Raw genomic sequence first — 24,655 nt, forward strand, 5'->3', positions numbered from 1 at the left:
ATGATCATGTTGATCAAGCTTTCAAATGCCTTCTTTAAAGGGAGGCACTGAGGGAAGACATCCAGATCAACATAGCTCCAAAGGCACTGACAACCATTGGTCACACAAAAAAAAAGCTGGGCACGAGACATTAAGGCAATGCACACTGGGAAGGAGGGCCGAACACACTCATCTCAGTGGATCATACACACTATATATATGGGACAAAAAATAGCGAGTCAAAGCAAGTAAAGGCATTGATTTGAGTGTTTTTAGTATATTTTACGATATACTTGCACATGTATGCCAAAGCTCTCTTGCCTGAATTAGGCACAGATAACCTGGCAGCACACAATTAAAACAAAACATCATGGAGCTGAAGTCAGTCTTCTGAAGTTCACATTACTGGGCACCAAGGAAGGTTCCAATTTCCTTCTTCATCTCCTACAAAGAAAAAGATACTTATCAAATAGGTGTGCTGAAAACATCACAATGTCTTTTTAGTCCCTCTGGCTTTAAAGGCACCCCTATGTGTCCCAAGCAGAGTAAGAGAGAGAGCCTGCATGCACCTGCTTTCAAAAAGCATGATGAGGAGAGACGTCCCAAGAAGCCACACCTAGCAGCTGAAGAAGGTACTTTGTGCACCTGCAGCAATTCCTTGTTACACTTTCCCTCTGCGCACACTCGGGCTTGCTCCTTACCTACTTACACAGGGCAGCGAGAATAGCAGAGATTGTTTGTCAAGCTAAAGGGAGAAGTGGGAATCAGAGAAGTGCAATCACCTTTCCTGAACTGCAGCACTACACGTTCTTCAAGCTACAGCAGCTCACAGGCCCTGCGATAACAGAAAAGAATTCCCTTCCCAAGCCAGAACATGCCATCAGACTGGATGAGATGGGCACACTTTTGAACCTCGTGGCTTCCTGGAGCACAAATACTCCTCCCTGTGTCGCAAGCAGAACAGAGCCTGTGTTCTCGCTCTTTGTCAGGTGTGCAAGAGGGGATGGAGACGAGCAGGACTTAGGAGAAGGGCCCCCCTCTTTTCAAGGCAAACTGCAGAGGCACAATGAATTTTGCCTCCTCCGATGCACCCGCATGTCGGAGACCAGTGGGTTTGTGGCTCTTGAATGTGAAGAGTGAATTGCTGGCATATCTATACTGACTCCGTCCCGCGAGTGCCTCACTTGGGCCGTGGTGGCCTCCTCAAGATTTCTGTTCACTTCTGGCAACTCGTAAATCCTCCTTGACAAGAGACCTCAGCGAATCTCAATAAGCAGTGTAACATTGGCCAAGGCAGAAAGCTCCCTCCGTGTGCAATTCGAGACGCTCGCGCACACTAGTCTAAAAGAGATTATGGTGGTGGCATACACTTCCCAGTTCCTTACCATGCTTGCCTGCCTGTAAGGGGAGGAAGGGGAAGGGACAAACTGAGACCAGTGCCCTTCTTTCACAGCCCCCTCCCCAAAGAGAGGCCCTCAGGAAAAGCTGTTCACAGACTCCCAGGTGAACTGCTTTGAAAGGGCTGTGTGCGTGGAATCCCTCATCTTCCGGTTCGGGCTTTGTCCTGCTGAAACTGCCAACAGTCATGCCAAACGTAACAACCGCTTTGCAGTATGCACCAATTTCTTCCAGACAGAAATGAACAACTCCTATATTACATGGACCGCTAAGCAGCAAAGAGATGAAGATTAAAGAAGCACGATATCCACAATGTGCCCTTGGAGGAACTGCCTAACACTGACTGGAAGCGTGATGTAAAATATTACCTCTATTAACTGAGTCTTGTCATCGTCTTGTCGATGCCGGTAAATACACTGGCTGAGCACAACATGTAATTTTTCCAGGTGGAAGATGCTGAACTTCTTTGTTATCTCACCAGCAGCGCTCAGCAGTTGCTGAAGCAAAAAGGGAGACAATACAAGTGCAAAATAGCATGAGATCTTTTGAACAGCCTCTGGGCATGGTCAGAAACTAAACCAGGACAGTGTAACACAATTCGCATCCTACTTTCTTATATTGCTAAATAAAATATGAGTGAAACTTCAAAGAACAGACTAAACATCGCTCCGGATTTCTGGGGAGGAAATGAGATAATTGGTCCTACTTCAGAGAAAAAAGCAAGGCTTGGATTTCAGCTAGCATTGCGTTACTTCTCAGTCTATGCCATGAACGATCCTAATGGCAAAGCAACTTCTTCCAGAACTGCAGCAACTGCCGTGGCCCATTGCGCAGTAAGGGATAGAGGCTGCCACAGCACAGGCACGAGTGCATTTGAGGGGATCGTATCGCTGCAGCACAGGACACTGGCTGGAAGAGAGGCTACAGATCTCCTGGAAACGCTGCTGACGGCAGGGAACAGGAGCCTCCCCAGCTGCTTCTCTTGACCCCTGAGCTGAACTTTCACCACGTCTACAGCTGCGCTGGCAAAACAGATAGCTCATGTGTCTGAAGCAGGTCAGGAAGCAAAGGTGGATCGGTCAGCTCCAACCTACCCTTAAACAGATGTCAGTCTCATTCTCCTCACTGGATGGGAATTTCCTCCTCTTCCCTGTTACGCTGCCTGACGGGGATGTGTCGCTTCTGCGTTTTCTACTTGTTACAGCTGCACAGAGGCATTAGAAACAGCAAAGCAAAACATTAGCTTTCTTCAATTCTAGCATTGCCATCTGAGATGGCGTACAAGGAAAAGGATCAAAGGGACCGAACTATCACTGTGCTGTCTCACTGCATACGCAAATCGAGAAAGAAGGGGGAGCAAGTTAAGGGGGTCATTTTGCTTTTAGATTTTAAAAGAAGAGGACCTGATTACATAATGTCATGTAATGTAATGACTTTAGACAGAAGGCTTTACCACAAAGGAAACTTATCTCAGCAAGACAGGTTGCTTACTATCTTATTACAGGAACCGAAGTTGATGAAAAGCAGAAAAGCCATTGGCGACAAGCTCTTCTTCAACACTGGGAAGAGTTGAAGAGGCAGTCTTAAGGGAATACTTGTTGGAGAAGGGAAAATGCTCCTTAAGGACTTACACCTCTCATGCTTTCAGATTCAGTTCACCTGCTTTACAACCAACTTTGCGCTTACGCCTTCCGGAAGAAGACACCATTGTTTGCATTCGCTGAACATTGCACAAAACTCATGGATGAAACCAGTGGCAGAATTCCCACTCCTGCCAGCAGGATAAGGAGCTGTCACACCATAGCATGGTCCTTAGTGGAGAGAAAGCCAAGCCCCTTTGTTCCTTCGTGTCCTTCTCACAGGAAAAGCAGAGGGCAGGGAAGAAACAACGGTCTGGCCTTCAGATACCTACTACGCTTGCTCCCCTGTTTCTTCCACTTGTGTTGGCAGGTCTAATCCTTTGAAGTGGAAATCACAGGGAGAGGCACTGCTATCTCTCTGGGCACGGGGGAGGCAGGTCAGAAGGAAAGGGAAACAGAAAGGAAGCCAAAGCATTGAGGGAAAGAGCGAGAGTGCCTCCTATTGCTCTAAGAACTTGTGGAGCATTCTGAAATGCTCTATACAGCGTTTTATATTTCAGGAGGCAGCAATTTAGGCCTTAATTTCACCAGCATGTTGCGTGAGTGTCCTGTGGATTTACCTCACATGCTGAGGTAAACTGAAAGTGAACCGAATTTCCAAACAGAATGCCTTTGGCATAAAGAGCTCGGCTGCCCCCAAAACGGGTATGCTGTGAGAACAGGGAAGAGAGCAATGGCAAATGCAACTTACCACTCGAGAGGGGTGTACGGGAATGTACAGGCCCCGCTGGCAACATCTCCTCCGCTTGCTCCTCAAGCTGTTTCGTTTGCTTCTCTGCCAGCGGTCGAGGCTCCGGTGGAGATGCTGCAGGCAGAACGCCCAGTGCCTGGCAAGCTGCAGCCAGTCAGAAGGTTTTAGACAATGGATGGTACTCAAAGCACGCTAAAGCATGCAAGCCTACTAAAAATTTTTGCCAGAAGATCTGTTACCAAAACAAATGCTGAGTGGCTGCCCCCGTAACAGTTAGCAAAGATGTCTTTGTAGCATATCCTTACCTCCTTTCCTTCTTGACGCAGCAGGTTTAGCAGCTTGATTTAAAAGCAAGTCCTCAGAGAACTCTCTGCCTTCTTCCTCGCCAGGCAACTGGACATGGAAAACTTCTCCATAAGCATCAGAAAATAAATCTCGGACCTCAGGTGGGAGGAGAAAAGACATTGCAGATATAAGGCCACAGAAATTCAGGGTTGACTCCAAAAAAACGAGTACCTTTTCAAATTCAGCTGAGAACTGATTTGAGTACGAGAGAAACTATGGTAAGGTAGCTTCTTGGCCCTGAAGGCTAGATTTTCATAGGTTACCATGGCAATGTAAAGCATCTTCTTTAAGGGACTCTTCTGGGATTAAAGCTCAGTGACGGGCCCATCTCTTACAGTGCTTAAAGAGATGACGTCTACCACCTCCAGGGCTGCCTGCTGCATATTTACTTGCCTTGCTGCCCTTCCGTTTGAACCCTTGTGGCAACTACAGGGGGAACCAGGCAGGGTTCAGCAGACCTGAACTCCCCGCTCAAGTGTGACTGCTTTGGGTCAGCTTTTGTTTCTAATTTTAACTAAGGTCTCTGAAGATGCATGCTTCCAAGCTGTACAAGCTAATCTGCATGAGAGCAGCCTCTTTCAGAGTTTAAGCATCTTCCTTTAATGCAAACTTTCCGAGGGCTAGAAAGGTAAGGATGTTCTCCTGTTACAGTCTGCTGCTTGAATCAATCTCATTATCTTCCTAGGGTGACTTAAAGAGAAGGTGGAATTAAGCCTCCAGATTTTTAAAGCTTTGGCTTGTGTGAAGGAAGAATTGTCATTTTTGTTAAGGCATGGAAAGTCTAAATTAATTGCCATTGTTAACAATGTAAGAACCGCATTTTGAAACGGCATGCTGTCGCAAGAAGTAATTTTAGTAAACATATTGTTTTTATCCCTTTCAGTGCAAGCATTGTGTGTGCTTGACTAAGTACATCAATAACCATGTGGAAGGAAGTCGTCGGGATTATTCTCCGAGAGGGAATTCATGCATGTGTCTGAGAAGCCCATAGGGGTGGGGAAGGCTGGGTCAAAGTGAAGCTCTTGACTCCGAAAGCCTTGTAGACAAATGTGCTCAGCAGTGATTGCTGCCTAAGCCAATTTCCAAAGATTCAGGCAGGCTGCCCTGGTAACACCAAGGAGCCCTCCGCTTTGGGGAGCGCAGTATCCAGGTGCTTACTGGAGAGAGAAATTCCAATGAGACAGAAAAAAGCAGGAAAAGCAGCAATAGAAATACCTCTTGGGGGAGCTCCGCATGACATACATCTGATGTTGCAAGCAACAAAACTGGAGCGTATGCTGGAACGTTCTCTAATAACGTTGTAAACGTAGCTCTCAGTGTGACTCCAGCAGCCTCCCACCATACGGGGATATGAGGTATATAAAGGATGCTTGGTGCTGTCCTCTGGGCTTCTCGCATCAGCTAGTAAAATGGGAGATTGGACAAGAATTCTGAACCATGTAGAACAGGCTGCTAATAAGCAGCACCGTGTCAGTCAGCCTACAAAATACCAGTGCCTGAAGACAAAATGTCAGAAGAAAGCCACAAGACTAAGGTGACATTTCTGCTGGGACTCAGCTGTAGACTTTGCTGCACAGACAGAAGCAGACCTGATTTTGGACCTGCTTCGATGTAAGGTAACTCCTCAAGGGCCTCACAGCCCAGTCCGTGTGGCGGTGCATCTACCACGTGAACAGAGCGGCAAGCATCCTCTCCCAGGCTGACTATCTTTGGGCACCTGGTCAGGTGACCAGCATTCAGGCAGTTGCAGTCACAGGATGGAACGTACTAGCAGTATAGCCGGGCACTCATTAGATGCTGTGGCTAGATGACCACAGATGCCAGTGTCACATAACCCAAAAGGAAGTGTTCCCTTTATGTGACTGAGGAGCACCCAGCCACGTAACATGTCTAGCCTCCCTTGCACAGCTCTCAAGTGCTTCTGCTAAGGGTTAACCTGTGAAAACACAGTGATGCCAAACAGCAGAATGGACTCCCTGCCTAAGAGGAAAAAGGAATAAAACAGCACCGAGCCTATACGTTGCACTCTAGTTTTAACTCTAGCTAACCAAAAGTAACTCTAACTCAGTATCTCTAGTTGAGAAAAAGACACACGTGTGCAAATATGAAGTGTTCTGGCAGTCTGCTTGCCTTTACGGCATAGGCTGCAGCGCTACAGGCTCAGCATTAGCTGCGCTTCATAACTGCACCCAGCTAAAAGAATCCTCCTGTTCATCCAGGAGAGAAGAGATACCTGTGCGCATCTTTCTTCAGGCGACGTGCTACTAACAAAGAGAGCCGGCAGGTCCAGTGTGTAAACTGCAAACTTCTCCAGCGCATGTATTACTGCAGGCGCCAAGTGAGAACTTTGCCCATATCCGGGCTCTCCAGCTATTAAGAACCTTGGCCTGTAACACATGGGCTGGCAATAAGCATTTCTAGAACAATAAGAAGAAAACAAGCAGTTTGAAAGCAAAGTGATCAGTAAAGACACAGATGTTCAATCCCTCCTTCTTTTTCCTTGCTTTTCTTCCCCCCCCCCCCCCCCCACTCTCCACACTCCAAGAGGTAAGAAGCTGTTCTGTGATCAGGAAGACTGCCAATGCTGATTTCCTTAAGGACTTGTTCCATACCTCCCCCAAGCAATCCTGCTGATCCTCACCACACCTGCTGTTCATTTGGCTGGGCAATTAATGGTTCTTAAATCGTACATGTGCACTGGCCAGCCCAATACAGGACCATGGCTCAGACAGCCCAACGCAGGGGAGAATTATCATGTTCTCTCCCAGCACACACCGGTTGGGATCTCTTCACCACCCAGACACTCATTTTCAGGATGTCTTTCAGAATGTAGCAGCTTGGAGATGGCCACATCTGTCAAGTTCAACTGAAATTGGTCAAACGGCACTGAGGAACGTGGGAGGGAGGGACGTAGGGAGGCAGGGAGGTGAGGAAGGAAGCAAGGAAGCAAGGAAGGAGCAGAACAAACAACATGTCTGGGGAGAAAAAAACTGCATGGGCACTGAAACACACATTAGCTGCATCTACAGAAGTGCAAACCTGGATGGCGTAAATTGCAACATTAAGTACAAGGAACTGCAAGATGTATGTTTTCTTCAGGCATTCTCATTGAAGCATCCCTTCCCTCAAGTGCTGTTAGTGATTCTTGCTTTATTATTAAGAAATACGCCTGTCAAAAGCATTTGGGTCTACCGCCCTCCCACTTAAAAATGGCCAAGACTGCTTGCAAGGACGCAGCAAGCTGAAGAACTGGAATCAAAGGCACACCGACATTTACCTGTTCAAGTGAAGGAATGCTTGCTGCTGTCGACTGAGCATTTGACAACACAGCTCCTCTGCAAAACCTGAAGGTGACTCCTCATCACTGTACATGCAACCATGTTCTAAGATAGGATTTGCACCATCTGAAAGACAAGAGAGGTTTGTTAACTTCCCCAAAGACTCTGTACCTCCCTCCCTCACACTAATACAGCTTTGAAGTGAGTGCTCAAACCCAATGTCTTGTCTTGTCTTCATTGGATGGGCACACACTGAATGCTAGACACCTAAAGCATCCAACAAGGCCACTTCTTTGTGGAGCCGGAGGGCACAGTAAGAGTGTGGAAATTAAGGTAATGGGGCGGCAGCAAACTCCCATTTGTCCGAGGACTGCTGGGCCAGCATATACAGACCAGCGCATCTTCTAAATGCAGCCTCTCAAAGGTCACTCGAGGAGGTAGTGGAAGGTGGACAACACGAGGGGGGGGGCACATTTCTACCAAGCCCCTCGCCTCTCCGCCTTCGTTTCCTTACTGGGTTTCTGCCTCTCTTTCACCCAGAGAAATGAACCTAGCAGCTCTTCCTGGACTAGTACCGGTAGGATAGTCCCAAGGAAAGAGCATAGAACTAGTCAGTGACCTCCATCGATCACAGCGTGGAGTGCTTTAGCAATGCTTTTGCTCTCACTAACTGACAGACTGGACCTGATCAGGCTTGCTGCACTCAGAAGGCTCAGCTCACACATCCTAGGCAAGCAAAGCCCCAAAGCATACTCTGCTTCAATATTCTCATCTCACATGCACGCCTCTAGTGTGAGCCACACGCATTTCAGTTGAAAGTGGCAATGTCCAAAATCATATTCCCTGAACCAGTTACCACTTAGTGTCGTGGTCCTGAAGCTGTTTATTCTGAGAGGGAAAGAGGTGCCTCACACTTCAAGCCTTAACTCAGCCTCTAACAATGATGCTTGGGATGCCGGCTACCGTCAGAAACAGGGTGCTTTAGCAGAGAGCACATAGTTCGCTAGTGCGAATTCTCAAGAGTTCCCAGCTCTCATCTCTCATTCTCCAGGTTTAGAATCCACAGTACAAACTAGGCAGCACTCTTGCAGATATTCCTGAAGTAAAGGCACGTGTGGGCAAACGAGAAGTTTGCGCATTGAAAACTAATCCCATCATGCCTGAAGGATTTGTTTCTGCCGACTGCACAAGCTAGAAGTGTCTGCTTTGGCAGAATTTGAAGGCAGTGAATGTTACTGTCATACCTGGCTGCTGGTCCTTCTTCAGTGCAAGCGCTGCGTGGGGAAACGCTTTCTGCAGGGCTTTTAGAAGTCTCTCCAGAGTCCTTTGAAGCAGTGGCTTACAAATGGGTGACAGTGGTTGCGCAGGCAAAGCCACAGCCCTCTGAGAAACTGGTGCAACCTTCTGCATGGCCGCAGCAAAGTCTCGTGCTGTTACTTCAATGGCAGTGATGTCTGTCTGCAGCTTCTGACGACTTGTGTATATCTGCGGGTAGTGTCGGTGCAAAGCGCAGAGGGCAGCTTCAGCACAGAGAGACTGGATATCGGCCCCACAGTATCCTAATCAGCAAAACAAGAATCAAATGTCATGTCAGGCTCAGGCAACACAAAGAAGTCAGGGACACCACTTCCAAAAGGCAGCTTGTCAAGTCTTTGTGTGCGGCCCTAACGGGAACAGTTCAACAGACGATTTGAAAAGAGTTACTGCACTGCAGAGGAGCTCCGTTATGGGGTTTGTAGCCGGATATCCTGTGCTTAGGAAACCACTGTCAGAGCAAAATGTTTGCTGCTGAGGAAGACGCCCCCCAGAGCCCTTCTGTGTTCTCAGAGGCAAAGCAAGGGCAGTAGAGAGGAGCATCCCACCGTGATAGCAACCAAGTCGTGCCGGCTGGCTCATGGGCAAATTCCGTGGCAAGGCACAGGGGCTTGGTTACTGCCTGGTACAAGCTAGGCCTCTTTGAGGACGCAGTCACCTGCAGGAGCTCAATGCATTTTTGATCTTACCAACACATTTTTCAGACAGCTCCTCAAGAAATGTGTCCAGTGGCTGAGGGCTCCAAGCTCTTGTGTGAATCTTGAGAATCTCTTTTCAAGCCTGCAAACAAAATGATTTCATTTTGGCTTACGTTCTTCTCCCAGGGAAAAAGAAACCAAGAAACCCACAAACACTCTCACGTCCATAAAAGTGCCAGTTCTACGCTGCTAACATTTTGGGGATTTTAAGGCTCTGTTAACGCACTGCCTGCTTTTCCAAGTTCAGTGATTGTCAGTTTGCTACGTTCAGCTCTTTGTGAGGACCAGGAAGCAACTGAAAGGCATTTCAAGCTTCTATAAAGAAGCGAGTCTCCACACGTATGAGACTGAATGCTCTTGGGGAAACAAATGTAATCTAAAGCTTAAGCGGAAAGAGATTGCTCAGAGAAGATTCTCAGCTCCTCAAAGAAGACCCTCTGCAGTTCAGCAAAATTTCGTGGTGACGGACTCATCAGTTAATCAAATCTGCGGTCCTCGCAGTTTCTTCCGCAAAGGAGTCCCAGCACTCTGTTTCAAGTTGCTGCCCGTCGTACCGAGAGGCCCCAAAACTGTGACTCACACAACTATCCCAGCAAATGTCAAGCTTTGCCTAGCATCTTTCCCTGGATTAGTACTGATAGGATAGTCCCAGGACTAGTGGTAGTCCCAGGACTTGTAGTAGGATAGCATTGCATCTGCGATCTTTGCCAGAGATGCACTGAAGTGTTCCCTGCTCCACGGCCTAATCACAGCAGGGATTTTGAGCTGACTTCTACGGGAGGGAACCACATGATAACTCTGTTTCATGCTACCTTCTCTCCTGCTCATGAGAGCAGACAAATACACGGGCGCCCCTTCTTCCCCTCTTCCCTGCTCTGTGATACTGCGTGGTTACACGGTTGTCTTGCAAAGAAAGACTTGGCCCCATTAGCAGGAGGGTGACTCAGTAAAGAGCTCTTACCTCTTTATTGAGCAAGGTGAAAAGGAACTCTCTGTCAAAACGCCCAGGCCTCCGCAAAGCAGGATCTAGAGAGTCTAGTCTGTTGGTGGCTCCAATGACCACGATCTCTCCTCTGCTGTCTAAGCCATCCATAAGTGCCAGAAGCGTTGTGACAATAGAACTAACAAAAGAAAAAGGGTCGATTCACTGGTTTGGTAAGTGCTGTTCCATTCGGCATGACTTTCTCCAACGGCCACTCCAAAGGAGAAGCTTTTCTTGCTGAGAGGTTGCTTAGTGAAAGGACTCATGTGAAGACAAACAAACCCTAGGTAGAGTAACAGAGACCTTGTGCTGACACCCAGCTTAGCACATTGTTTTCAACTCCTGCGGTTAAAATCACCTGAAACTGAGCATCATTGTGCTCTAAGATTTCCGAAGGAATTAGCGTGTCATGGAAAGGCAACCAGGCTGATCTTCTTTTGCACAGAGATCAAGCAGATTGCATGTAAATGCAAAAAAAAGAAAAGAAAAAAGAAAAGAAAAGAAAAGAAAAGAAAAGAAAAGAAAAGAGAAAAGAAAAGAAAAGAAAAGAAAAGAAAAGAAAAGAAAAGAAAAGAAAAGAAAAGAAAAGAAAAAAGAAAAAAGTAAAAAGCCATACCTGTGAATTTGATCTTGGCGACTGGACCGTACAGGAGCAAGACCATCTATCTCATCAAAAAAATAATCGAAGGGCGCATCTTGCAGGCCTGGAAGGAAAGTACACATACTGTGATAGTGGCACAAGTAGAACGCAGCATTACTGAAAGGGAACAGGCATGCAAAACTGCTGTGGCTGCAAAGTCACCAGCCCTGGACTTTCAGAGCAGCATCAGGGACCTCTCCGAGCCAATGGAGTAAGTGGCACGAGGAACACAAGACAGCAGCCTGCGTCAAGCAGCTGCGACTGGTACCAGGAAACAGATGGCGCCAGGAATTTTCACAGCTGCTGGGCAACCAGAGAGTGCAGAGTCAGGCCTTCAGTAACTCAATTGCAGGTTCCGGAGGCAAGCTGCCAGTAGGAAATACAGTCATGCAATGACCATGCTCTCAGCCTGCACCTGTTTCCCCCTGACCTAAAGCTGTCTTCTCTTGTGTCTTGCAATCTCTGCTGTGCTTTCTTTTTCTCTTGGGGGGGGGGGTGGGGGTGGGGGTGGGGCAGGGGAGCGGGAGGAGGAGGGAATTTTTGGTTTTGTGGCTTCTCCTGCTTATTGATTCCTCTTTGCCAGCACCTCTGCAAGAATTCAAGCCGCTCATGCAAAGTAGGACAACACTGAGAAAGGAAACACTAACCTTGCCACTTCAGCGGGAGAAACCGACCACATACCCAAAAGACCAAGTTCTCCGGGAAGACGTCCACCACAGAACTACTGTGGCACCACTCTGACACAACACAGCGCGCGTTGCCACCTTACCTGCTCAAATAACAAACGGAGCTGGCGCTCGGATTCTCCCACCCATTCACTTAGTCAGTCAGCGCCCTTTCTCATGAAGAAGGATATTCTCCTGTCGCCCTGGCTGCATTCATTAGCAAGAGCCCGAGCTACGACGGTCTTTCCAGTCCCTGGTGGGCCATAGAATAGACAGCCTCTGCAATAATAAATAGATAAACAAACAAATAAAGAAATAATAACAAAAAAGGAGAGATTTACATGGCTCTGACAAAAACATGGAAGAGTGCCTCTTACAACCGCCCTCCCTAAAACAAGGGGTTGCCTCCTAAAACAAGCCTTCCCTCCGAACCAGAACACTTCCAGTATTAGGCAGCAGTTAGGAGCTCAAGTGTGAGAAAAGTCAGAAGAGGTGCAAGCTTTCACAAGAGGCAAGACTTGAGACTAACACCCTTTTTTCTCCCTGAAAACAGTTTAAGCCCTCGGATTCTTCTCCCACAACTTGTTGGCAACAGCTGAGGAGGCAGTCTAAAGCTGGGAGGGAAAAACAAGGTATTCTGCCTTTCCAGAGAACACTTCAAACCTCAGCTCGAAAAGAGCATTCCAGTGAATAAAGAAGCAAGACATTTGAAGATTCTCTTTCCAATATTTGGAGTATTTCTAAAGTTATGGAAAGGAAAGAATTCAAAGTCAAAGTTCAACATCCTGTGAGTTCAGTGTTCTTGGCCAACAACAAATAAAGCTAACCATCAAAACTGTAGACATGACCCCTCCCCCAAAAGAGAAGAACACTTGTATGTTAAAAAGAACATATCCCAAGCGTAAGCTATCTGTGAATGATTGCATCTCACAGCGCAGAACCAGTATAACTATGTGAGCAGTGGACCGATTTTTATTTTAGTCTAAGCATCGCAAACGCGGCAATATTCTGGTCGGAAGTCCTAAGGATTACAGCATTGATAGCTGAGCATGACAAGGCTGTGGAGTCAGCTGGCCTTTCAAACCACAGATTACTCCTGACTTCCAAGAGGTAGCCCCTTCCCGCCTGTGAACTAGTCAAGTTGACTTTACAGACACTCAAGCAAAAAAAAAAAAGAGAGAAAGAAAGAAAAGAACAAAGCCCATCTTTTTCCACGGGGGAGCTTCTTGGGTGTATTCTCATTTGAAAAGAGCAGACATTAAGCCTTTAACTCCAGCAAGGCATTGCTTGCACTTTGAGTCTGCATATAGTGTGGATTTGTTCCACTTCTTTGAAGAAGCCACTTCCTACTACCCCTGCAAAAACTCAGCAGGGGTGACCACAACTTTTGAAGCACCCAGCTGTATTGACACCTCGGTTTCCTGTTCTCCTGAAAATGGTGGCATTCGCCTGTGTAGTTCTCATACGCCGTCTGTTACCTTGGGGGCCGCAGTTTGAATCTCTCAAAGAACTCTGGATAAAGTAACGGGAAAATGACCATCTCTTTTAAAGCTGAAATGTGGTCAGAGAGGCCACCCACACCATCAAACCGCACCTGAAGAGAAATTCAACAGAACACATTTTGTAGGTTGGAGAAAGCTGCCCCCTAGAAAAGGCTTCATCACAAATTGTCATATGCCAGCAGAAAGGAGGCGCTGGGGACAGTTTTGAAGTTCCTTCAGAGAAAACTGCAAAGCAAGGCAGCCATAGAGAGCCCAGTATGGAAAGCTTTCATAAATCCTGGAAAAGTCCCCACTGAAGCCCTGAGTGACACATACTTACCGAGCTGTCTATTTGCACTGGATCAACTTCAGCCACATTTGTTCCAGTTTTCATTCGATCCTTGCCATTTCTCTTGAATTCCTTTTTCCCAGAGTTTAGGGGAAGACACCTGATGTGAATGAAGGAGAAAGGGAAAGGCACCTCCTGAATGAACATGTGGCTGGAGGGATTCCTCTTTGTTTCATGTTGGCAAGGGAGGGCAGGAGCACTTACACATTTGCACAAACTTCCCAAATACTTAGATATTCATTAGAACTGATTTGCATTCAATAGCCAAGAGTCAAGAAAGGCAGGTGGGTGCGTCCAGCATTAGACTAGCTGAGTGATTATTTTTACGTCCCTCAAGCTTTTTTGAGAATCCCACACCACTCCGTGTGGCGGGCACGTGAATGCATAATTAGGGCCAGTGATTCCAGACGTGCATGCTGTGAACCTCTCTTCATTTCTGTGAGGAAAGATCCACGCCACACACATTGGCTTCTTCCCAAGGTGTTTTGTTTCTGCAGGCCAAAAGCCAGCACCGCAGCACAAGGGCTCGCTGCCTTACAACCAACATTCAGCTACAGATCACTCTTTTCCTCTGATTAGTCTAACACAGAAGAAAATGCAGCTTCACGAAGCATTAAGTACCCCCTCGGAAACGTAACCTGCTTCAACTTGATTTCAAAGTTGGTCCTCGAGAACTGGTATAGCCTCCTCCTTCCTAGACTGGCTGCTCTCAAGAATGCTAAAGCAAGTGCTCAGATCCAGCAAGAGCTGGCATTCTCCATGCTCTAGCTGCTTACAGAATCCCCAAAGCCTTTGTCAGCAATAGGGCCACCAGCCCTTGGTTGGGAAGTTTCCTTGTTTAGGAAGAGTTCCAGACAGAACTATTCACCTCAGTTCCAAGAAGAAAGTCGTCTCAGGAGTTGAGGGAGTGAAAAAAAACCCACCACAGTGCTTCTGATCGGTCTCATTTTTGCCTATGGCTTGCTGGAGCAGTGCAAAGTAACCATAGTCTAGGAGTGAACCTATGCCCCCCTGCTTTCCTCTGTTACAAGGCTACGATTGGTCCATTATTCAGCGCTGTGAGCGACAGCACTGCTGAAAAGCAAGAACTAGCACTAACCGTACACCAACCTGTTTGTTGTTTTGCGGACAGGGCTTGGTGACCGAGCACGTGTAGATGTAGCTCTTTGTCTGGGAGGAGAAGACGGCCCTGAGTAAAGTGTCTTAGCTTGTCCCGACTCCGCTGAAAGCAAGAAATTTACAAGAATATTGCACGTGCTTTTCAGGTACAGCTGGTTCGTCAGCGAGGCAGGAAATGGGATGCGTTTCACCACCTCCAACTCCAGACCAGAGGAAAGTTCCAAGTGTCGTTTATCAAGGCACAGGACGAGGGACGTTGCGTGCGGGTGTATAGATTTTCCTTCAAGAAATTATGCCCCACTTACACACAGGAAATTGGCCCTTCAGAGAGGCTGTGCGTATATCCTACTTTGCAATGCAGCTTGATACTGCACCACGGTTTTCCTTGGGCGAAGGTGACACTGCTTCCAAGTGCCTTTGCCACCTTCACCTTCTAGGTCTTCACCTCCTTTGGGCGACCCTGTACTTACAGAACCTAGATGACATTTCTTAGTTGTGTGTGCGCATCTACATTGTCATTCACGAACGGATATCCCCCTTACACGCAAGAAATCAGCCCTTCAGAGAAACTGTGCTTAGAACCTACTTTGCAACGGAGCTTGAGCATGTACAACCAACAGTTTGATTAGGGTTAGAGTGCTTCCGAGTACCTTTGCCATCTTCCTCTTCTTCATCTTCGCCTTCTTCTGATGACCCTATAATGACAGCACTTAAGATATAACTTCTTCTCGGTATAGATCTTGCCATTCAAGAACTCCTATCCCCCTTATACGCAAGAAACCAGCCCTTCAGAGAAACTGTGCATAGAACCTACATTCCAGGGGCTCTTGATAGCATACGCCAGTTTGCCGTGGTCGAAGGCTATACTGCTTTGGAGAATCTTGGCCTTCTTCCTCCTTTTGATTTTCATCTTCGTCTGATGACCCTACAATTACAGTACCTAAAATATAATTCCGTGTGTCTACACAGTTTCATTCAAGAACTGCTGCCCCCCTTATACAGAAGAAATGAGCCCTGCAGAGAAGCTGCACTTATAACCTACTGAGAGCGTACAACAGTCTTCCTTTGTCTAAGGCTACAGTGCCTTTGCGTATCTTTGCCTTCGTCATCTTCTTGCTCTTCACCTTCTTGTGATGAGCCGGTTATGATGGAACCTTTACTGTTGCTGTTTACAACATAGCCAACGTTGAACTCTTTCAACACTGTTGCAAGTTGTATTAAATGCAAAAGGCACTAGGCAGATGGCTTTGGGGTTTATTGTTATCAGCGTGTGTATGACAGGCAAGGTGTGAAAACCTGCCAAACCTCCAGACCAATTTATGCAGGACACATTCCAGAAACTCGGAATCAGCAGAGAGGAGCATGCCTAGAGGTCCTGGGCAAAGGTCTGCCCTTGCTGAAATTGCTGGGTGACTTGTCACCAGCCTCAGTGAGGACAACAACGGGCCACGTTGCGTCGCCTTGCGCAGCGACGAGGCACCTACCATGAGAACAGCTATTTCAGAAAGTTCCTTCTTGGTATTGTGAGATAGTGTTTCCGGGACATTTTTGGAATGTCCTGACAGCAGAACGGCTAAGTCTGGTTCTGTGGGTTCACATGTTGGCTCTGCCATGGGCAACAACAGGCAAGTCACCTGGTTGAACTTTCCCCAATGAGAAAACAGCAGCTGATGCCTACAGGGAAAGCTTATGCCAGGAGCTGCTGTTTAGTAATTGGAACTTCTTCTGCAAAAGATGGTAGGAATGCCAAACATGGAGCATGCCTCCCTAGCAAGCTCTCTCTCCCATCAATAGCTGGATGCCAGCTAAGGAACGGACGTGGCCTCTTTGCCAGCTTACCCACTCTGAGTAATTTCATTCTGTTCCTTGGCAAACATTGCCTTTTCCTTTTCTGAAGCAAAACGGTAGTTCTGCTTTCTGAATGACGGAGATAAGTTGCATGGGCCACAGAGGCAGAGCTCAAGGAAAACAGCGAAAGGAGTCTGTGATCTCTAGCAGCCCCACTCCTTCGTCCTCCAGCGCTCTTCTCTTTTGTCAGAAATGCAGGAATGCCTTGCCTTTAGAACCCCCGAGTTTGCGCTTTGCCCATGAAAGAATTGCCTCATACTCTCACCTCCCACTCAACACGCTGGTTTAGAGCTGCTTTCTACAAGCTCCTCCTGTCCAAACTGCCTGAAAAGCACATGCTTTAACCCCGCCAGACAGCTCCACTCCCTACACTGCCCCTGCCTCCTATTAACGTGGCTCTCCCTCAGCTCTTCAGGCAATTTCTCTTAACTACACCTCTGTATCTTTTAGTCAGCTCTCCTTCTCCCTTACTAGCCAGCTGCCTCTGGCACACTTGACTGCGTTTCTTTTAGTTAGTGCCTTGCCCGACCTGGCTTTCTTTAGGCCGCTCTCCCTGACTATCTGCACAGAGTTCACAATGGCAGGGCCCCGCAGGCCCTGACTGCGGCTTGCAAGCTCTGCGGCAATGTGGAATTATGAAGAGAAGAAAAAGAGCCAGTAGTTGAGCTCGTTTCCGTTTTTCGGTGAAGCTCTGGGCTGGAACATGGGAAAGCAAACGGAGAGCCAGAACTAACCGACAATTTCTGCCTCAGTTCCTTGAATTTCTTCCTGTTGCTTTCCGTGGGAGTACGTATCCAGAGTTTCCTAGTTCAAAGAAACAAGAACAATCAGTCCCAATTCTGCTGCAGCTTAGTGTCTACGGAGTAACTTTATCAAAGTGCGGCATATACACAGAAGATCAGTGTCAGCTACAGTTCTTCTGCTTCACAAATAGCAATGAAGGATCCATCGAGTACAAGCACCGAGCATGCCTTCTTTTCACAAGAGGCATGTACTGTGTCAGCTTGCCCCTGTGCAGGCCAAAATATACGAGGAAATGGAAAGAGAAATGGAAACTGTATATGAGAAATGGAAACTGTTTTAACAGAAGAACTGTAAATTTCTATTTAGTTCAGGGCCTCCTTTGCCTCTCCGTCTGCAGTTTTATTCATGGCCCAGGAAATGGTAACAGGCGAGGCTCCAAAAAGGGAATGCCTAGCAGTCAACAGGAGAGCAGAAGAACTCCCTTTAGCCGAGCAAAACCGAGGGAGAGGAAACACGGTTGCTGCCTCTAATCCTAACAGAAGTTACTCTAGTGACAGAGGACCAGCTAAGCTCACGGGCAATGGTGGCACAGGAACAAACACACCTGAAGTAGCCCTCAGTAAAGTTATAATTAGAGAGCAATAATGCACGTTCTTTTTGACAGAGGAACACTTTGGAAGAAGTTATTTCTGCAAAGGTAAAACGGCAACGGCATCATTTCACTGTGTGAAAGCTATTACTTACCCAAGAAGGGTAAGAGAAACGCAGTTGTACTCCTTCTGCAACGGTAAGCACCCGGAATTCTGTGGAGCCCATTGTCTTCTCCACGCTCATGGAAGAGCAAAGATAAGCAAGCATGAAAAAATGTTTGAAACAATACATATAATCGGCATGACATTTTAGTATGGTATGCACAAAACGACGGGGTCAAAGGGACACTTAGCCAGGGTTTTAAAAAGTGAGTAAAAATTACTTCAAATGTTAACTTTCTTTTTTAAAGCGCTATTTCAGAGCAGCTGTTTGACGATTTGCAAGCAGACGCTGTGCTGAGGTTTATTTTCCCTACTGCTGAGGGCAGTGAAAAATCCACTTGAGGAGGAGAAAAACAGAAATTCTGAAGATCATAGTGAGACCGCAGAAAGAAATGGTGGCCGTTTTTAACAGTCCTTCAGTTGCTCTCTGTGGTAGCATTCAGGCAGTTCCCGTTAGCAGCCTTCCTCAGCTGCAGAGGAAGCTGCTTATTCTTCTCCTAAGTGTAGCCTAACCTTCCTGTGGGCTTTCCATCAGGGGCTTTACATGCTAGACAGCCCTTCCCTTCCCTTCCCTTCCCTTCCCTTCCCTTCCCTTCCCTTCCCTTCCCTTCCCTTCCCTTCCCTTCCCTTCCCTTCCCTTGTTACGCTCGGCAAGTCTTCTAGCAAACAGCACCAATTAGGGCTGCACAAAAGCCACCTCACAAATGAAGCCACAGGGAGAAATGGAGAGACATTAGGACGCCTTCAGTGTGCCTGCGGTCCATTCTTCCTCGCTACCCAAACTCCAAGAGCATATGAACCATATGTAAGCTTTTGTGGGCATGGAAGAAAAGCTCGCCAGCACTGAAGGAGCTTCTCAGGCAAAGAGAATTGCTGAAGAGCACAAGTTAAACCTCCTGCAAGTGAAGCAGTCATTTTGGTTCACAAGAAATGCAGAAATGGTGGAGCCCATATACACAAGCGGTACAAGCGTGACGGCCTACTTTGAACGACGCGCTGCTCAGGAAGAAAGATTCCCAAAGGGCAAGCTCTGCAACCCCGACAGCACCCTACTAGGGAGGGCTCCCGCAGCCAGCAATGATCACCAGGACATATCACTTACAGAGGAGCATACACGGAACTCTCAACCTACCTAGTTCACACTAGAAAACAGCTCTAGCGGCCAGGAATAACAGCTCCTCTCCAACGTCCTGCTGTGAACGTCACCAAAGCGCCTCTCGCACTGTCCCACCACCTCCCCTTGCCTTCTCCTGCTCACGGCACAGCGGCCCCTCGTGAGCAGAGCAGTGGCGAGAGCAGCCCCCAGGAGCTGGGCTCAACACAGACTCACTGGAACATCTGGGGAGGGGCCAGAGGCGCCGTGGGAAGAGGGGAGCTGTCGCTGCGATGCGGGATGTCCCACTGTGACCCGTGCCAGAGCGGGGCTGCAGGGACTCCCTTGGCCCCGACACCCCCCCCTCCCCAGCCCCTGCCAGGGTTTGCCCTGCAATGTGGCGGGGAGCTGCATGGGGCAATGTAGGGAGCTGCCGCCACCCCACTGCCCACTCCCCAAGGCGGCCGTGGGGCAGGGGCAGCCACAAGACGGCTCCCCCAGGCTGAGGCTCACCCCAGGCAATTTGGGGGTGCCACCCCTGTGCACCCTGTCCCCAAACTGTGCATCCCGCGCTACAGTTGCTGGCACTGGGGCACTCTGATGGGGAAGGAAGGGATACACGAGCAAATGAACAAATAAGGAGGAAGACTGTGACTGCACTCACGCAGCCTCTGCGTGCCAAGTGCCAAGTCCTACTAGCTGCTTCACGAGGCCACAGGCATGGAGATGGCCTAGCCTAGTGAAGGAGCAGAGAGGTTTCCTCTCTCACCCTGAAAACTGGAGACTCCCTCTCACCACAGTTACTCTCCAAGGGTTTAAGGCAAAATGCTTTAGGAATGTCTCCAGAGGGTGTCAAAGCCTGTGAAACACAAAAACAGGACATCGCAGAAGTCATTTCTTCCCCCGCTGCACTAAAATCTCTCGGCACTAGGGACAACTTCGGAGCATATGGGTGGGTTTGGGGTTTTAGGCTGTTCAAGATGTGGTCCTAACAGGGCCACCCAAAAGGAAGTGTAGGCAGCAGCTGAGATAATTATTAGAGACCCAATACCCAGTGTTCTTCTCAGACACTCGTTTTCCAGAAGACGGGGCACTCAGTTGCAGCCTGCAACTCTGCCAGCGCCGTCATCACACTGAACGGGCTCTCTCTGGAAGAGGTTTAGAGCAGCTTCTCACCTCCAGCCTGACAAGGCAGTATCACAGACCTGAATGAGGCGTGGAAAGGAGGCCCGCGCACAATGCATTCTGATGACTCCCTCTGGTTACTTCTCAGGCTCACTTGAGCATCCGAGCAGCACAAGGCGCTCTGCCCTCTTCTGAAGGCAACGATACTGGAGTCCTTTCAGCTGCCTCCTACTTCTTAGGCACTGCAGGCTGAGCAACCTTGCCGAAGCAGGACAGGTAACTCGGATGACTGCGCGGAGAGCAGAGTGGTTTTCCCCTGAATGTGTGAACCATCTGAGCATGCATGGAGAAGGGCTCTAAGGACATTCTCTCTGAATTTCCTTTGGCACAGTCTGCACCCAGGAAGCACTGCCCCCTTGCCTGCAGACTACAAGGGCTGCACTCACACACCCATGCCTCTCGCAGTCACGCAGTTGCCAGCACTGGTAAGCCACGGCCTGGTCTAGCAAGACAGAGCAGTTTCACGCTGGGACTGCAAGGGAGTATGTGCAAATTGTGGCACTGGCCTTCCTCCCTCAGGGCGTTTCTACAGACTGTGCTCCAGGCTGGAGTCCGAAAGGCAAACTTTTGCATCTGGCAGCCCTCTAACATGTGGCAAAATGACGGTCCCTGGCCGCGTGGGACAGCAGAGCTTCTGCCCCCATCAGAGACACCAAGGAGCAAGCACTCAGCACAGCTCATGGGAAACACCCCTGAAAGCTGCTCTGCTCACATCTCTCGCGCTGCCCTGCACACATGCCCTGAGGCAGCAATCGGCAGCACAGCCCGAGTTTCTGCCCTCAGCAACACACGGCCCTGCAAGGCTCACAGCAGCTGCCGCAGCAGAGGCCCTGCCAACACCGCATCCCCACCACAGCCGACCAGCACCGGGTGTCTCCGTGATGCTCTAGGGAACAAAGGCAGCCGGGTCAGGCTCCCAGCCCAGACGCCCTGCTCCAGACCTTTGGCACGGCCTCAAAGGCAGGAACAAGGAGATTGGGCTCCTAGCTGGTCATCATGGTCTGCAGCAGGGAAGCCAGCTACCCTGGTTTCTCACCTCTAAAGCCTGTCTCTATACTTTTCCTGCAGCTCGTTATTTACATGGGCATCAGTATCCAGCACTGAACTCACAGATGCCTCGGACATACATACTTGCCTTTTGAGAGATGATGACTACAATTAGTTGTCCTTGTAGAAATGCTAAGGGTTCACTGAAGGAGCACGGACTGGAGCTGTTGGTGCTGTTGAATCACAGAAGCACAGAATGGCTGAGGTTGCAGGGAACCACTGGAGATTAGCTTGTACAGCTTGGAAGCATGCATCTTCAGAGACCTTAGTTAAAATTAGAAACAAAAGCTGACCCAAAGCAGTCACACTTGAGCGGGGAGTTCAGGTCTGCTGAACCCTGCCTGGTTCCCCCTGTAGTTGCCACAAGGGTTCAAACGGAAGGGCAGCAAGGCAAGTAAATATGCAGCAGGCAGCCCTGGAGGTGGTAGACGTCATCTCTTTAAGCACTGTAAGAGATGGGCCCGTCACTGAGCTTTAATCCCAGAAGAGTCCCTTAAAGAAGATGCTTTACATTGCCATGGTAACCTATGAAAATCTAGCCTTCAGGGCCAAGAAGCTACCTTACCATAGTTTCTCTCGTACTCAAATCAGTTCTCAGCTGAATTTGAAAAGGTACTCGTTTTTTTGGAGTCAACCCTGAATTTCTGTGGCCTTATATCTGCAATGTCTTTTCTCCTCCCACCTGAGGTCCGAGATTTATTTTCTGATGCTTATGGAGAAGTTTTCCATGTCCAGTTGCCTGGCGAGGAAGAAGGCAGAGAGTTCTCTGAGGACTTGCTTTTAAATCAAGCTGCTAAACCTGCTGCGTCAAGAAGGAAAGGAGGTAAGGATATGCTACAAAGACATCTTTGCTAACTGTTACGGGGGCAGCCACTCAGCATTTGTTTTGGTAACAGATCTTCTGGCAAAAATTTTTAGTAGGCTTGCATGCTTTAGCGTGCTTTGAGTACCATCCATTGTCTAAAACCTTCTGACTGGCTGCAGCTTGCCAGGCACTGGGCGTTCTGCCTGCAGCATCTCCACCGGAGCCTCGACCGCTGGCAGAGAAGCAAACGAAACAGCTTGAGGAGCAAGCGGAGGAGATGTTGCCAGCGGGGCCTGTACATTCCCGTACACCCCTCTCGAGTGGTAAGTTGCATTTGCCATTGCTCTCTTCCCTGTTCTCACAGCATACCCGTTTTGGGGGCAGCCGAGCTCTTTATGCCAAAGGCATTCTGTTTGGAAATTCGGTTCACTTTCAGTTTACCTCAGCATGTGAGGTAAATCCACAGGACACTCACGCAACATGCTGGTGAAATTAAGGCCTAAATTGCTGCCTCCTGAAATATAAAACGCTGTATAGAGCATTTCAGAATGCTCCACAAGTTCTTAGAGCAATAGGAGGCACTCTCGCTCTTTCCCTCAATGCTTTGGCTTCCTTTCTGTTTCCCTTTCCTTCTGACCTGCCTCCCCCGTGCCCAGAGAGATAGCAGTGCCTCTCCCTGTGATTTCCACTTCAAAGGATTAGACCTGCCAACACAAGTGGAAGAAACAGGGGAGCAAGCGTAGTAGGTATCTGAAGGCCAGACCGTTGTTTCTTCCCTGCCCTCTGCTTTTCCTGTGAGAAGGACACGAAGGAACAAAGGGGCTTGGCTTTCTCTCCACTAAGGACCATGCTATGGTGTGACAGCTCCTTATCCTGCTGGCAGGAGTGGGAATTCTGCCACTGGTTTCATCCATGAGTTTTGTGCAATGTTCAGCGAATGCAAACAATGGTGTCTTCTTCCGGAAGGCGTAAGCGCAAAGTTGGTTGTAAAGCAGGTGAACTGAATCTGAAAGCATGAGAGGTGTAAGTCCTTAAGGAGCATTTTCCCTTCTCCAACAAGTATTCCCTTAAGACTGCCTCTTCAACTCTTCCCAGTGTTGAAGAAGAGCTTGTCGCCAATGGCTTTTCTGCTTTTCATCAACTTCGGTTCCTGTAATAAGATAGTAAGCAACCTGTCTTGCTGAGATAAGTTTCCTTTGTGGTAAAGCCTTCTGTCTAAAGTCATTACATTACATGACATTATGTAATCAGGTCCTCTTCTTTTAAAATCTAAAAGCAAAATGACCCCCTTAACTTGCTCCCCCTTCTTTCTCGATTTGCGTATGCAGTGAGACAGCACAGTGATAGTTCGGTCCCTTTGATCCTTTTCCTTGTACGCCATCTCAGATGGCAATGCTAGAATTGAAGAAAGCTAATGTTTTGCTTTGCTGTTTCTAATGCCTCTGTGCAGCTGTAACAAGTAGAAAACGCAGAAGCGACACATCCCCGTCAGGCAGCGTAACAGGGAAGAGGAGGAAATTCCCATCCAGTGAGGAGAATGAGACTGACATCTGTTTAAGGGTAGGTTGGAGCTGACCGATCCACCTTTGCTTCCTGACCTGCTTCAGACACATGAGCTATCTGTTTTGCCAGCGCAGCTGTAGACGTGGTGAAAGTTCAGCTCAGGGGTCAAGAGAAGCAGCTGGGGAGGCTCCTGTTCCCTGCCGTCAGCAGCGTTTCCAGGAGATCTGTAGCCTCTCTTCCAGCCAGTGTCCTGTGCTGCAGCGATACGATCCCCTCAAATGCACTCGTGCCTGTGCTGTGGCAGCCTCTATCCCTTACTGCGCAATGGGCCACGGCAGTTGCTGCAGTTCTGGAAGAAGTTGCTTTGCCATTAGGATCGTTCATGGCATAGACTGAGAAGTAACGCAATGCTAGCTGAAATCCAAGCCTTGCTTTTTTCTCTGAAGTAGGACCAATTATCTCATTTCCTCCCCAGAAATCCGGAGCGATGTTTAGTCTGTTCTTTGAAGTTTCACTCATATTTTATTTAGCAATATAAGAAAGTAGGATGCGAATTGTGTTACACTGTCCTGGTTTAGTTTCTGACCATGCCCAGAGGCTGTTCAAAAGATCTCATGCTATTTTGCACTTGTATTGTCTCCCTTTTTGCTTCAGCAACTGCTGAGCGCTGCTGGTGAGATAACAAAGAAGTTCAGCATCTTCCACCTGGAAAAATTACATGTTGTGCTCAGCCAGTGTATTTACCGGCATCGACAAGACGATGACAAGACTCAGTTAATAGAGGTAATATTTTACATCACGCTTCCAGTCAGTGTTAGGCAGTTCCTCCAAGGGCACATTGTGGATATCGTGCTTCTTTAATCTTCATCTCTTTGCTGCTTAGCGGTCCATGTAATATAGGAGTTGTTCATTTCTGTCTGGAAGAAATTGGTGCATACTGCAAAGCGGTTGTTACGTTTGGCATGACTGTTGGCAGTTTCAGCAGGACAAAGCCCGAACCGGAAGATGAGGGATTCCACGCACACAGCCCTTTCAAAGCAGTTCACCTGGGAGTCTGTGAACAGCTTTTCCTGAGGGCCTCTCTTTGGGGAGGGGGCTG

General features: G+C 48.3%; 1 pseudogene; it reads right to left on the reverse strand.

Annotated features, from left to right (window-relative positions):
* Positions 1-3,059: 3,059 nt before the first annotated feature.
* On the reverse strand, positions 3,060-18,005 carry LOC136992532 (ATPase family AAA domain-containing protein 2-like; annotated as a pseudogene).
* Between the last annotated feature and the right edge of the window lie 6,650 nt (positions 18,006-24,655).

Source organism: Apteryx mantelli, chromosome 8, assembly GCF_036417845.1.
Source record: "Apteryx mantelli isolate bAptMan1 chromosome 8, bAptMan1.hap1, whole genome shotgun sequence".
In the NCBI taxonomy this organism is placed as follows: Eukaryota; Metazoa; Chordata; class Aves; order Apterygiformes; family Apterygidae; genus Apteryx; species Apteryx mantelli.